This window comes from Lycium barbarum, chromosome 4, assembly GCF_019175385.1.
Source record: "Lycium barbarum isolate Lr01 chromosome 4, ASM1917538v2, whole genome shotgun sequence".
Taxonomy (NCBI): domain Eukaryota; kingdom Viridiplantae; phylum Streptophyta; class Magnoliopsida; order Solanales; family Solanaceae; genus Lycium; species Lycium barbarum.
In genome coordinates this window covers 132,684,357-132,699,245 of record NC_083340.1, presented here as the reverse complement: position 1 = coordinate 132,699,245, position 14,889 = coordinate 132,684,357, and the positions used below count along the sequence as shown (strand labels likewise).

Sequence of the window (14,889 nt, the reverse complement as noted above, 5' to 3'; positions counted from 1 at the left end):
GGCCACCGTCTCTTCTGCAATCGAGCTCTTTGGGAATTCCTCGCGTTATTCCTCTCGTGACGTGGAAAGGCTATCGGAGGACAACCAGCGGCTCCAGGATAAACTTGTCCAGCTCCAGACAGAAAACAAGTGTCTCCTGGCTATGAAGACTTTATTAGAGCTCCAGTGGGCAAAGGCCAAGCAGACTCTGAGGGATCGAGACAACACCTTGCGCACCATGACCACAACTCGCAGGCTGCTGCAGGACAGGTTGGATCAGACAGAGGCTGAACGCGATGCTACTCGGGAGCCAATGCAGACCCTTGAAGTTGTCCGTGTCCGACTCAGGGCTCGAATTTGGCGTTTGGTACTTTGCCAAGAGGCTGAACGATAGAGAACCTCCTTGCTTCGGGATCACGTTGTCCTATATGCCGGTATGAGGTTTTGTAAGGCATCGAAGAGGGGCGAATCGATGTGTCCTCGGCTTTGACTAATGCTGAGGTGGATTTGGGTGCAGCTGAGGCAGACATAGGCGACCTTCCCGACGAAACGCTGCCTTCTTCTAATGCATCTACTGATTCTTCTGACGGTGATGGTTTTCCCCTCCTAATTCAACTTTATAAGTCTTGAGCCTCTGGACTAGGCATGTATGAACCCAGGGCCTAGGTGTCAGTAGTAAGTCTTTCTGCACTGAAATCACTAGCCTTGACTTTCTTATCATGCCTCGGAATGGTAACTAGCGTTTGGTGCAGTGAGCGTTTTTGTTTTTCGCTTTCCAATTAGTATTTCGGGATAGGTGTACCCTTTTTGGATATTTTTGCTTTTCTGACTTGGCCTGTGAGCCAATTTCTTTTAACGGATGCTTCAGGGCCTGCGCACCCTTTTTAGGATATTTTTGCTTCCCTGACTTGGCCTGTGAGCCAATTTTTAAAAGATACTTCTAGGTCTGCATGGCTGTAAATGTTCTTTTATGAGCCTACGCGCTCTCTTTGCTCCCTTTCTTTTTAGGACAATTATCAGTTCGTTTCTTTTAGTTCTGACTTCCACGCTTTAACATGCGCTTTGTTTTTCCAACAATAGTGACCATAAAATAGTCTGTCAACTTTTTATTTTGCACTTAACCGTCGAGGTGTGACCGTCATAATAGTCTTCAGAACTATGCTAATATTTGAGTGTCTATTGTTTAAGTTAAAGCATAATGACTGGTGCGCAATTGTGTTTTTCGTTTTATGTTTGAGGTCATCGTTCTTAACTCAACCCGAGAATGTCACTTCCGAAAATACTTTCGCGATTTTGGGGATCTAAAACATCCAAATCGCAATGAAAGAGGGCCCTCATTTTTTGGTGCTGATGGGGAAGATGTCTCAACCCTATTTAATGGCACAATGGTTCATGGAACCTGCATGCTTGGAGGCTTCAATAGCCGTGTAGTGTGTTAGAAGCGGTTTACGGGACCGTGCGGCTTCCGAGTTCGGTTTTGCCCAGAACTTTTTCGCGATCCTTGACAAAGGATGTATTACTAATAACAACCAAAGATAAGCGGAGATTTTCATCTTACTCCCAAGCTTTATAAGCGAGGACTCGTCCTATCAATACATTGCCTCTTCCCTGTACTTTCTCAAAAATCAGTAGCGAAGCAAGGGAGGACCTAGCGGATGCGAGAACCATTGATAGTCCCAGTATTATTTGTTTTGACCACTTGGGCACGCCTTTTTCACATCCTCACTATGGTTTGGAGTCTTTCAAGAATGCCAGTATTGGAGTGCGAGGCGGTAAACCCTTGTATTGTGACCTCACAATCCCCCTGGCGGGGAAGTCATTGGTGCACACCTTAATCCCTTCCCCTAGGTGACAAGGCGGCTTTGATCTCGAAGCCTGTCCCTGTACGGGAGGGAAAATAATTTATCTAGAAAAAATGAATAGTGCCACAACTTCGAGAGATACTGTGAGGGGGATCCTTCTTCGACGGCTTCCATGATTTGGCTCGGGTCTTTCCGGTTGGTTCCCTGCTGACTCACGTATGGGCTCGAAGTTTGTGCAAGAGGATCCACAAAGGGGACGTTGCCATCGTGCCGCACAGATAGCCATTGGGGGTGCGATCTTAGTCCACTGGTCGGTAGTGCCAGGGAAATCTTTTCCATTTATGAGTGACGCATTTTGGCCTCGAGCAGGGGCCTTTTGACCAAAACAGGCAGAAATTTGGGCGCCTATCTCGCTTATCAAGCTAACTGTCCGGATGCGTTATTAATTTGTGAATAGCTAACCCCGCCGAGACACTTGCAGTATATACCCCCAACCAAGTAAAGTTATATGAATTTTTTCTTTGCTGAGAAGTTAAGTATAATCCCTCGGGACCTGGGGTTCAAGCCCGAGCCCAGGTATACCTGCTCCTCAGAGGTATTTGGTCGGTAAGCAATCAACTCCAACTCTTCTGCAACAAATCTTCTTGCATCTGTTTCTTCTGGTGCTACAAACCCTCTTGGTATTCTGCCTATTGCATCGCCCAGGGGGATGATTTTCACTCGCTTCTCATTAAGCCTGATCGAGAATCGGACTCCGCATTCAGGGTTCTATAATTCCTAGCAGCCACTATCTCCGGGTTTTTCTTCAATGGTTATCAGGTTATTACCCCTTAACTAGGCTTCGATTCTTCCTGGATTTGAGGAGATTCCTCCCACACCAATGACCAGCTTGATCTTCCCTCGGTTGGGCTCACTCAGTAGGTTGAACTTGGTTAGAATATTTATTACCGGGTTTACCTGTTCCACCACCTGCACCTCTTTGAGCACTCGAAGTAGCACTATATTTACGGAGCTACCTGGGTCGACAAGCACACGTTTAGTATTAAAATTCAAGATTTGTAAGGTTATTACGAGTGCATCAGCGACTTTTTCCTCCGCTTTATCGAATATAATAACGTCTTTCGGGTGATTTCTCCTCTGTTTTCGGGTTGGATACGGGTCCCATTACTGCAACTCCTGAGATGCCGCTCTTACTACCTTTCATTTGAAGATCACGTTAATCATTTCCCGGGGGAGGGGGGATGGTGGCCCATAATGGGGAGTCCCGGCCCCTTTTTTGCATGTTCGGTTGTTTAAGAACTCCTTCATATGCGCCTTACGGAGCAGGTCCGCAACCTCGTAACGGAGATGTTTGCAATCCTTAGTCGAATGCCCCGGAATAGTGTGACACCCGCATCACAAATTTTAGTCTTGCCAGTTAGGGTTGGACTTTACGACCGATGGAAACCTGACCCCCGCCATGTCTTTTCCTCGCCGTGACCAATTCTCTGAATTCAACGTTATAGGATGCAACACTCAGCAGACTCGAGTCTTTTGGCGGTTCATAACGTGGTGCGTCCCTGTCCCTTTTGGGTTGGCCCTAATCATACTGTGGCCCGGTGTTTCTCTAATGGTTTGGGCATTATTTGGATTGGTCTCAATTCTTCCGTGTTATCCGCTCAATCTCTCATCGAGCCTATTGTATAGGCCTTTTTAAGATAGGGTTTGAACCACTGGGGTTGCTCCTTATATATCTTCTTGCGAGTTTGGAGACGCATCATCTTCGCGGTTTTACCTAGATCAACTAGCTTTCGCTTAATGAAGGAATTTTCAGTTTGAAAAGATTACTTGGGCGTCGTCGTCAAAAAAGGTATGCAGTCAGCATCGGCAAAGGGTGCGCTCTTGCTTTTGGCGAGGACCCAGGAGTGACTCTTGGTTGTGAATGAAGCTTTTGGATTTTTGGCGCTCCGCATCTGACATCTTGTTCAACGTTCCTCTCCGAGAATCATTTTAGTTAGAACGCCTTGTCCAACTGCTACCTAAGATTTCTGTCTGGGTTGAGTTTGGCCCGGTCATTGACGTACTCTTTGAGGTGCCCGGCTCGCAGAAGCTGGGCCACTTCGACCTTCAAGTTCGTGTAATCCTCCGTGGTATGTCCGTGGGTGCTATAAAAGTGACAACACAAGCCGGTGTTCCTTCTGTCTAGGTTGGTTCAGATATCCTCTGGGAATCTAGCCTCTTTCATTGTCCTCGTGATTGCGATAAACTCTGCAGCATTTATGCTGAAATTACAATCTAAAAACTTCGGGGGTCCGACCCCTTTCGACGTCGATCTCGAAGGGCCCGGGGTACTTATATTGAGGATACTATGGCCACTCCCATGGTTCCCCTGGTTTGAATTTAGGCCTGAAGGCCTGCGGGTCTCATACTGTTCAAACCGTCCCCAGTGACTTGTGATGTTATCTTCAACACCCTGGTCCGATCTTTTTCAAGTGCGACTGCCTTCTACTGTCGGAACCATCACCCTTCGATCCTCGTCGATGCGCGTTCTAGCTGCATATCTGGGGTTTATCTCGCTCCATGTTTTAGCCTAGACATACTCCACCCCTTCCGTCGTTTGAAACTCTAACCTCCTCAAGGGGGGCCAATATTACAATGTTTCTGGCTTGAATCCAGGGTTTTCCCAACACAACTTTAAAATCCATATCTCCATCTATCACTCGAAACTTTGCATTCCCTTCACTCCATCTGGTAACCACCGACAATTCCACAACTCCATAATAGACTAACTTGATGACTGTGTCACCGAAAAACTCAATTTCTCCCATTTCAACCAGCTGTTGAACAACTCCCCATTCAACGATGTTAACCACGCTCCTTGGAATCACTGCTATTCGTGAGACCATAATATTATTTATTGCTGCACTAAACTCTATATCATTAGGGCGGGGGGAGATTTCTCTTATGCTCACATCTCGCACCTCGACCCATTCTAACTCCATTCTCGGTATGGCAGTATACCATACTTTCTGGCTCCTGCGCCCTTTATCAAGGATGGGGCTTCTAGGATTTGGCTTATTCGCTCATTTACATCTCTTTCGACCCTGGGTAACTCCTCAGTAAATGCATCCAACCGTTCTTTCGCCTCTCCGTCCTTTTTAGTTGTGGAGTCATAAGGATCTAACCCGCGTTTTTATTCGACACCGGAGTCCCCACCCTACAATGCTTAGCCATGGTAATCATGGCCCTTTCCATGCGTTGCATCCTCTCATCTTGCGCCTTGAGCGTAGCCATCAATATTTCGTTCGTCAAGGAACCCGTCTTTTGAGCAGGTTTTTGCCCGTCAGGCTGAGATCACGCTCAACCCGTTCTTCCGAATGCTTGCTTGCACGGGTGCTCTGCTTCATCAGTGTTTGGGACACCTCTACTTCACTCCTCACTAGGCTGCCTGCCCGGTGTCCCATCCCTACTGCTCCCCTGATCTTCAATAGGTTCCTCTCGGTGCTTGGACACTTGCACCTCTACCGGATCCTTCATACCTCTTACCAACATTTGTGCATCCTCGAGCCCCAGTGTATTGCTCGATCTACCACTAGATATGTCTTTCTGCATATAATGATTTTGCTAGAGCTTCAGGAAGGAGAACTTCTGCTGCGAATCAGGACAACTCCACAGGAAAGACATGTAGGTCGTATCCTATCCCGGAAACTCTCCTTTCGGGATAGGTCAGTGTTTGTTATTATAAGAGCTATACTGAAAGAACCGAGCTTAAGAAATAACAAAATAATGTAAGACAACTAGATATTCCAAGATAAATGATGCGCCTGTATGTATATTGCTTTTGAGAGAAAAATAAGAGATTGGTTACAAGAGAGGAAGTGAAGATGACTTAAACTTACATGATAAGCTATCTATATAGAAATAAAAACAAGACTTTTAGAACTGAACTTAAGCAAAAAATTTCACTAATGTTGAAAACAATATAATTTCAACACCTCGAGTGAATACTATTACGGCCGTAAGCCCATAACATATTAGCTCTAATCTAGGTATTTTACTAATTTCTTTCATCGGTGCAATTTGTACAACATAAATATTGTAGAGCGTAGGGTGAAGATGTTAAGATTTCATAGTACATGCTAGGATAACAGAAACCAACAACAGCTAGAACAACTTAATCATTCATGATGAAACTTCAAGCCTTGTTCCTCACCCAAAAATTATCGTGAATATGAAGTGTCTTGATTGGATCCCATCAATCGGAAATTCATGGACTTTGGCAAATGTACGGATTTATCATTAGTCCTGCATCATGACAAACAAGAGTATTAAATGACTGTTTCTTGACCATTTTGAGTCCAACACTAAGCTAAGATGATATCCATAAAGAAGGTCAATAGTGTAAAGAAATGACCATTACAAAAGGAAAAGAACCAAAAAAAAATGTAAGGAAACAAAATATTGGTCATGTGTGAAAGAGAATAACAATTCAGAAATTGAATTTTGGCATTTAAGAATATCATAAAGATGAAAACTCATACTTATGAGTACCTTTAGTAACAGATTTCTTACAATATTTTGAATTCCTAAATTTCCTTACTTGTCCTCTTCAACCCGCATTTATTTGACCAAAGTGAAAAAAAAAAAAAAAAACTGGAAATAAGCAAGAGATTTTCTGAATTCGACAAGAATATATAGAGGGCAATGAAGAACCCAAACATCAAAGGAAAAAAAAACCAACCAACATACTAAAAGAAATTAGAATCATGCTTATCTTGTCAATTTCCAACAAAAATTGAACAATCAAACAAGAACTTATACTTATTCAAGACAATCTAGTCTCTCCCGGTATAGAAATATCTGACTCAATCGTCAATAGTCATGTCAGAGCTTCAAAACTTTCAATTGTCTGTTCCATTTTTGAAATAAGAGCTCAATATAAATTGTTGAACCCCAATTTCAAACCTTAAGTGAAAATCTCAAAATCCTGCATAAAACTATGAGAAAAAGAAGAGGACACTTACCAGCAGTCCAACAGAGGAGAAAAAAAAAAAGAACAAGAGAACACCAAAGAAGGAAGAAAGAAATGGACTGAGCTTCAATCGATGGAAAACCACCGTTAATTTTAGCCTCCATTGTTGTTTGACATAAATTTTGGAAGGTTGAAACCAGTTGTATCACACTAACTGAAAACGTGTCATCAGAGTAATTAAAAGTGATATACCAGAAATACCCTTTGTCGTACAACCAAAGCTTCACTTATTAATAGTTTAAATTAAATTAAATATACATATTATATAGAAAGAGAAATCAAAATATAAGGAAGTATACACAAAATGATTTCAGGGTAACTGACAAGATGAGGAAAGCGAGACTGAGATGGCTCAGGCATGTGAAAAGGAGATGCGCCGATGTCCTAGTAAAGAGGTGTGAGAGGTTGGATATGTGGATATGTGGATATGACGAGAGGTAGAGGTAGGTTGATGAAGTATTGGAGAGAGGAGATTAGACAGAACATAGAACACTTGCAGCTTACCGGGGACATAACCCTAGATATGAGGATATGGAGGTCGAGGATTCGAGTAGAAGGATAATAAGTAGTCGAGCGTTGTCAAGTTTTCCTCGTCAATATTGTTATTATTACTCTCCTACTGTGTTATTCTTCGATTTTATTATTACATGTTGTTCCCTTTGCTTTGGTTATCATATTACTTGTTGTTGCTATTGTTCTCTTCTCCATTATTTTCAGTACAATTTCTTCATTGTGTATTTTCTTTCCATACTTGATTTTAATATGTTTTACTTGAGCCGAGGGTCTATCGGAAATAACCTCTTAACCTTCACTAGTTACGGATAAGGTTGTGTATTCACCACCCTATCCAGACCCCACTTGTGGGATTGCACTGGGTCTGTTGTTGTTAAGGCATAGAAACACACCTAAACTATGATGAAATTTTCAATTACACACCTAAGACTATGCGCGCGCGCGCGGGGGGGGGGGGGTGTTCCTATTACCTCTCACCCCGAACTTATCTTTTTCGTATTATTTACCCCTTCACTAATTACCTAGTAAAAAAAAAAGTTAAAATATGCCATATACATATCCGCGCCTATACTAGATAAAAAGAAGAGGGGGATTTTTGATGTTTTATTTCATTTGGTTCTTTCAAACATAAACCGGCCGGGTGTCATCATTTTTCAAGTCTCAGACACAACAAAATACAACGTCAATGATTCTGAGTAATATTCAACATCTCTTTAAGCTAATCCAGGATTCTGAGCAACATTCAATATTTCTTTAAGCTAGAGATAATGGTAAAAACACACCTGAACTATCACTATCGATGTGTTTAAACATACCTCGAAGCTGACAAGGACAAATGATTCAAAAACAATCACAAACAGGCCACTTTTTTAAGTTCTAACCTAATTCTAGTTATTTTAGTTTTGCATAGGTGAAAATATTTATCCACGTGGAGGGCCACTTGAAAACCTTTTTTTTTTAAAACAAAAATTGAGTATGTACATTACGCACTGTCAACTACTTAATGAGGTGTGCTTAAATTCATAGATAGTGATAGTTTAGGTAGGCAAAGGAAACAGTGGATAGTTGGAGTGTGAAACTCACGAAAAATGATAGCTCATGTGTGTTTTTTACCATTATCTCCTATAAGCTAATCAAAATTTCTGAGTAATATTCAGCATCTCTTTAAACTAATAAAGAATTCTGCATAAGGAATAAAGTCAAGCCTAAGCATTTCGCATTGAACATATTCAAACAAATGAGAAAGTCCACGCTCTCGAGTATATTAGATGCAAAGAACATGTCTAACTAGAAAAAGGAACGGAAAATTTAGGCTCCATTAAAGTATAACACAGAGTGAAAATGTTATCATTCATCTAGGGGTTGAGACTTGAGAGACAGTGATGTCTAATCGGTTTGGGTCTAAAAGAATCAAATAAAATAAGATATTAAAACTCCTCTTTTTTTCTTTTTTCTTTTTTCTTTTTTTAATCTAGGATAGGCGCATGTATGCATGATACGTATTAACTGATTAATTTTTTCAGGTAATTAGTGAAGGAGGTAAATAATACAAAAAAAAAAAAAAAGTTCAGGAATGTAATAGGATCCCCGCATAGTTTAGATATGTAATTGACAATTTCATCATAGTTTAGGTGTGTTTCTATACCTCATTCCAATTTAAATTCATAAAATTATTTAAATATTTTAAATATTACAATTGATGACTCTATATCAAGTTCTTCCTTTGATGCTCCTAAGTGCTAACTGACATGCCACTTGGAAAAGAATTGCAGACAGGCCTTTTAATAACCTTATCGGTTGGAATTATCTCTTACCTTTTTTATTTCTGGCATATCTGGCTAAATAGGAACACTAATTAATTTAATGGAAGAAATGATCTACCATCCTTTAATAATTTGTACTCAAAGACTGAAGTATGATCGACTAACCAGAAGTGATTTAAACACCAGTAAGAGGACATTATTTAATGTCAAATGGGAGCCATATGATAGGGGTACTTATAAGCTTAACACTAATGGCTTCTCCATAGGAAATACTGAAGTAGGAGGCATAGGAGGCGTCATTAGAAATAGTAAAGGGTACTGAATTATTGGCTACATAAAAGGTATCTCCGATGAAACTGTCACACCCCTTTTTGGGTTTTTTCAATTGAAGTGACAGTTTTGAATAGGGATTATTTTATTTAACAGAATTGTCATTTGGAATTGAGTTTTGGTGTCCCAAGTCACCTTATGAATCCCTAATCAAAAGCAAATGACTCTTTTATTATTGGTCTGCGAAAACAAAAGACCGGGTAAGGAATTCTGTTGACCGGGGAGAAGGTGTTAGGCATGCCTCGAGTCCCGTGATTCTAGCACGATCGCTTCATCGACTTATACTTAGTTTAAACTAATTTTGGATAATTTATGTTCCCGTGCCTTGATTTGCTCGTACTTTTTTATTGTTGAACTTTTATTAGTCTTAACCCGGATGCACATTCTGGATCTTTTAAGTGTCTCAAAATAAGATGCGTAGCTGCATTCTTAATCGATTCAAAATTAATTGTTAAAACGAATTTGGCCAAAGTGCGTAACCGCATCCTTGAGTTGTTTAAAGCGTCTCGAAATAAGATGTGTGACCGCATTCTTAATCAAGACAAACATTTTAAAACGTACCTAAAGCTCATCTAGCGTAAAAGACAATTATTTATCTCTAAAATCTGAGACTTAATATTATTTGGTTAAACTTTCACTCTTTTGACAACGGGTTTTGAATAAATTCGCAACCCATCTTGCTCCTTTACAATTGGTTTTTCCGCTCTTTTCTTTTCCTTTGACAACGAGATTTGAAATAACGCATCTCATCTCGCTCATCACACAATTAATAATTAGGCCTTGAAATATCGATCTAGACCCACCGTACACAGCCTAATCATTATGGAAACAATAAAATGCTAAGAGAATATGTTCAAACCAGTGAAAACAATAAAGCAGAACCAACTAGCATTATACTCATTAACACTTCATGTGAAACAATTAATGCTTAAAATATAAGGCTAACAAGCATCATACTTGCAGCAACTTCACATAAACCTCACTATTAGTAACACTTAGTATTATTTGTCCTAATTTAAATTGAAACAAAATGACAGTTACGAAATTATTAGCTTAAACCTCATGAATCTCAACTAACAAATTTAGCATACAACTGCGGTAAATTCAAACAAAACAAAGTAACAGAAAAAGAAACATGTAGACATTTGATAAAATAATTATTCAAAAATGGAAAAGCTTGGACCTTTAACATAAAAATTCCTTTCCGCATATTGATGAAGAGCTTTTAAACAAACTTGCACGACACTTTGGTTGTTCCTCAAGAAATAGTAAAACCCAGCAACAACACCTAGACCGGAACACTGAAACCTCGTCGGACCTTATGAACTCCAAGTTACATCGAAGGAGATATGTTTCATTGGTGCGGCTGGTTCTTGTGTAAGTAAGTATATGTAGGTGTGATGTGCCTAGCTTGGAGAAAACGAAAACAGAGAGTGAAAAATGGAGTGTGTGCTGGTGTAGTGTGTATTTTGTGGAGAGTGGAGTGACGAGCAAGAATTATTCTAGCTGAGGTGTCAAAATGGGAATGGTATCATGTGTGAGTTGGTTAGGGAAAAGTAATGAAATATTTCTTGAATTATCTAAAAGAAAACTTAAACTAAAATAAATCTACTAGCTAATTTAATGAAATAAAATGTCACCCAAAATATTGAAACGAAATCAAAATGACAAGAAAACAATTCTCCCAACTAAATAACACTATTACAGTAGCTTAAAACTATTTTATAAAACTCAAAAGTTGTGAAAACTTTACAAACATATTTTTTTTGGGAAATTTTCTTTCTTTTGTTGCAAATTAAAACACAACTTATATTCTAAAAATGAGACTTTTTTTTGCGTTCTCAAATTCTCTTATAAAAACCTACTAAAAAGGAAATAAAAGTTAAAAATATCTAAGATTAGACTAAAAAGGAAAATTAGTCAATAAGACAGTGAAAATGTCCCGGGAGGGTCAAAAATCACATGTTTACAATCACTAACAACTTCACTGAGTTACTAGCCATCACACAGAAGAAAACATTTTTCATCACACAAATAATTACTCTCTCCGATTCAAATCACACAGAAGAAAACATTTTTCATCACACAAATAATTACTCTCTCCGATTCACACAATCACTAACAACTTCACTGAGTTACTAGCCATCACACAGAAGAAAACATTTTTCATCACACAAATAATTACTCTCTCCGATTCAAAATAAGTGTCCACTTAGCAATTTTCATACCCCTTAAGAAAACATTAACTCATATAAGAAAACACTAACACCCACAGGAAAAATTATTTTGAGACAGAGAGATGTGCCCAAAGCTCCAAGATGATACTAATAATACATCAATGACTGCAATACTTGGAGATATCCCTGAGATCTTGGAGGAAATTAATGTAACGTGAGAAACTTGACAGTATGTTGGTAACTCTGGTTCCAAAACTGTAACGCTGTCTCATGCAGAATTCAAAATTTAAATTGATCGACCTCTTATTATTTTAATCTGTTGCACTTCTGAGACCATGGCTTAAAGTTTTAAAACATGTACACAATCATATCACTGAAAAAAAAAAGGTTTAAAATGTCCCTAAACATCTTGACAATAATTTAAACTCTCATTCCACCTAGTGGATCCTAATTGCCTTTTATTAATTTGCAGGTTAAAAATGTCATCCTTTCATTTGTTCAACCTCGGTTGCCTTTAATGTTAATTTTCGGGTTAAAAATGTCCTCCTTCCACTTGTTGGACCCCAATTGCCTTACGTTAAATAATTTCTAGGTTAAAAATTATTCCACTTTAAACCAATTAAATGACTATCCAATAGATTCAAAATGATATGAGGTCGATCAATGAAACTTTGAATTCGCCAATTAATGATGAGTGGTTAGGGGGGAAATACCTATAATTATATGGGTTTAAAGGTAATCTCACTTGATAGTCATTAATTGAAAAATAGTAAAAAATGGTACTAACATGCAATGACAAGTTAAAATTCAATGATAACCTAAAAAAGTCTTTGGTATATATATGTTTATGTACAACTTAAATCCTTTAAGAATTTAGTAGCTGATGCATTAGGAAATGCCAAGTAAAAATATTTTGAAGTGTAAAACAACAGATGGATCAAACAAAAAGTGAAACAAGAACGAAAAATCTCAAAAATAATTAGTAGTAATATAATGTATGCATGTGTGTACCAGGCCAACAGGAAGGGATGGTCGACACCAATTTTGGGACCACAGTTACCAACAAACTAACACCTTCTTCTTCTCCAACTGTGACTTATAACAACTAGTAGTTGTTGTTGCACACAAACTAGATCTGAATCTGATTCCTTTTATACAAGTGTTACAGACAAACTCTTCCAAAACAAAACGTAGATGATATATAATTGCATTGTACTACTCGTACTACATATGATTTCCTCATGAAAACGAAATAAGGAATATTACATGTTTGGATCATCTAAGAGAAGAATTAACTTATAGATATACACTAATAGTGTAAAATATTTTACGCTAGTTATTTATTTTTAATTAAAAGCGGGCTCTTGGTCCATCAGCAGAAATGGAACTCATTTAAGATTTGTTGCCCTCCTTGTTTTTTCTTGAGCCGAGGGTCTATTGGAAACAACTTCTCTACCTCTCAAGGTAGAGATAAAGTTTGCGTACACTTTACCCTCTCCAGACCCCACTTGTGAGGTTATGTTAAGAGTTCCACATCGTCCATTTAAGGATTGGGTGATATCTTTAATATGGCTTAGGCAATCCCTACTACTTAATCGAACTAGCTTTTGAGGTTAAGTTAATCTCATCCATTTCTTTACGGATTAAATTGGGTATGCTGTTGATGTTGTTGTTGTTGTTTGTTTGTTTTAATTAACCGGCAATAGTATGTTATAAACGTATTGTTGTAGATAATTTTAACCTTATGGAGTAAGAAAAAGCATAACAAAATATCTTTTTCTTAAAATAGTCTTAAATTAGTAAGCTTTTACAAAAGTTAATGCAAATAGTTTCCAAAATAATAGCTCAAAAATTTACCTAAAAAGTCCGAAAGCTTATTTCCAAAACCTAACGAAAAATCAAATCCACATTGTAATTCTCGTCGGTGACGTTGACGTACTACTAATACTATGATCTCTTCATTTCCTGATAAGGCCAAATTGAATCCTTGTTGGGTGACTTTGTACTATGTAGTGTGTACTAATATTGTGATCTCCCTATATTGAGAAGCCCAAATTTCTTGTTGGTGACACAGTATCACTGTACTACTTTCAGATCTAGTACTACAAATATAAATTCTAGTAGTTGTAGACTTGTGCTGTAGTACTAATAATATTGTCCATCCAATCGTTATTCGCAAAATTGATTAATCCCCACCCACAAAATGCCCAAATATTAATGGGGATGGCACATAGGAAGAATATCGTAAAAACTTACTTACCCTCAATGAATATATGATATGTGTTTGTGCAAAAACATTTATCACTTAATTATGATTAATTAATAAATATCCTCTCGACATTAAGCTGTTCAACTATAGTCAAAAGCCGATCTAAAATTTAAAGTTGATGAGTACTTCGTCTTTAGGTTATGTCACTAAACCAATTACACTTTGAAATTATGAGTCCAAAATTTAATAATTTTTAGAATTTTAATGATCTTTCACTAATATATCTATACAATGTGTTGAACATACTGAATTCAGTTGAACTTGTTAACTCTATATTGCATCCACCACTGACCGTAGTAAGTTAATATATTGTTTGATGCAAATACCGAAATAGAATAAATTACTACCACTGCAATACTATAATAGACACAAAACAAGTCACTCACAGTACTTCGGAGGTCCATCAGCAGAAATAGAACTCATTTAAGATTTGTTGCCCTCCTTGTTTTTTCTTGAGCCGAGGGTCTATCGGAAACAACTTCTCTACCTCTCAAGGTAGAGATAAAGTTTGCGTACACTCTACCCTCCTCAGACCCCACTTGTGAGGTTATGTTAAGAGTTCCTCATCGCCCATTAAGGATTGGGTGATATCTTTAATATGGCTTAGGCAATCCCTACCACTTAATCGAACTAGCTTTTGAGGTTGAGTTAATCTCATCCATTTCTTTACGGATTACATTGGGTATGTTGTTGATGTTGTTGTTGTTTGTTTGTTTTAATTAACCGGCAATAGTATGTTATAAACGTATTGTTGTAGATAATATTAACCTTATGGAGTAAGAAAAAGCATAACAAAATATCTTTAGAAAAAGCATAACAAAATATCTTTTTCTTAAAACAATCTTAAATTAGTAAGCTTTTACAAAAGTTAATACAAATAGTTTCCAAAATAATAGTGGCTAAAAAATTAACCTAAAAAGTCCGAAAGCTTATTTCCAAAACCTAACGAAAAATCAAATCCACATTGTAATTCTCGTCGGTGACGTTGACGTACTACTAATACTATGATCTCTTCATTTCCTGATAATATGATCTCTTCATTTCC

The 14,889-nt window shown here is 38.2% G+C and overlaps 1 long non-coding RNA gene across 1 annotated transcript; it reads right to left on the bottom strand.

The window, feature by feature from the left end:
* Window positions 1-5,564: 5,564 nt before the first annotated feature.
* Window positions 5,565-10,575, bottom strand: LOC132636530 (uncharacterized). Its single transcript, XR_009581305.1, has 2 exons — window positions 6,785-10,575; window positions 5,565-6,065 (listed from the first exon to the last, which is right to left on the bottom strand). It is a non-coding gene; the product is annotated as an uncharacterized LOC132636530 (long non-coding RNA).
* Between the last annotated feature and the right edge of the window lie 4,314 nt (window positions 10,576-14,889).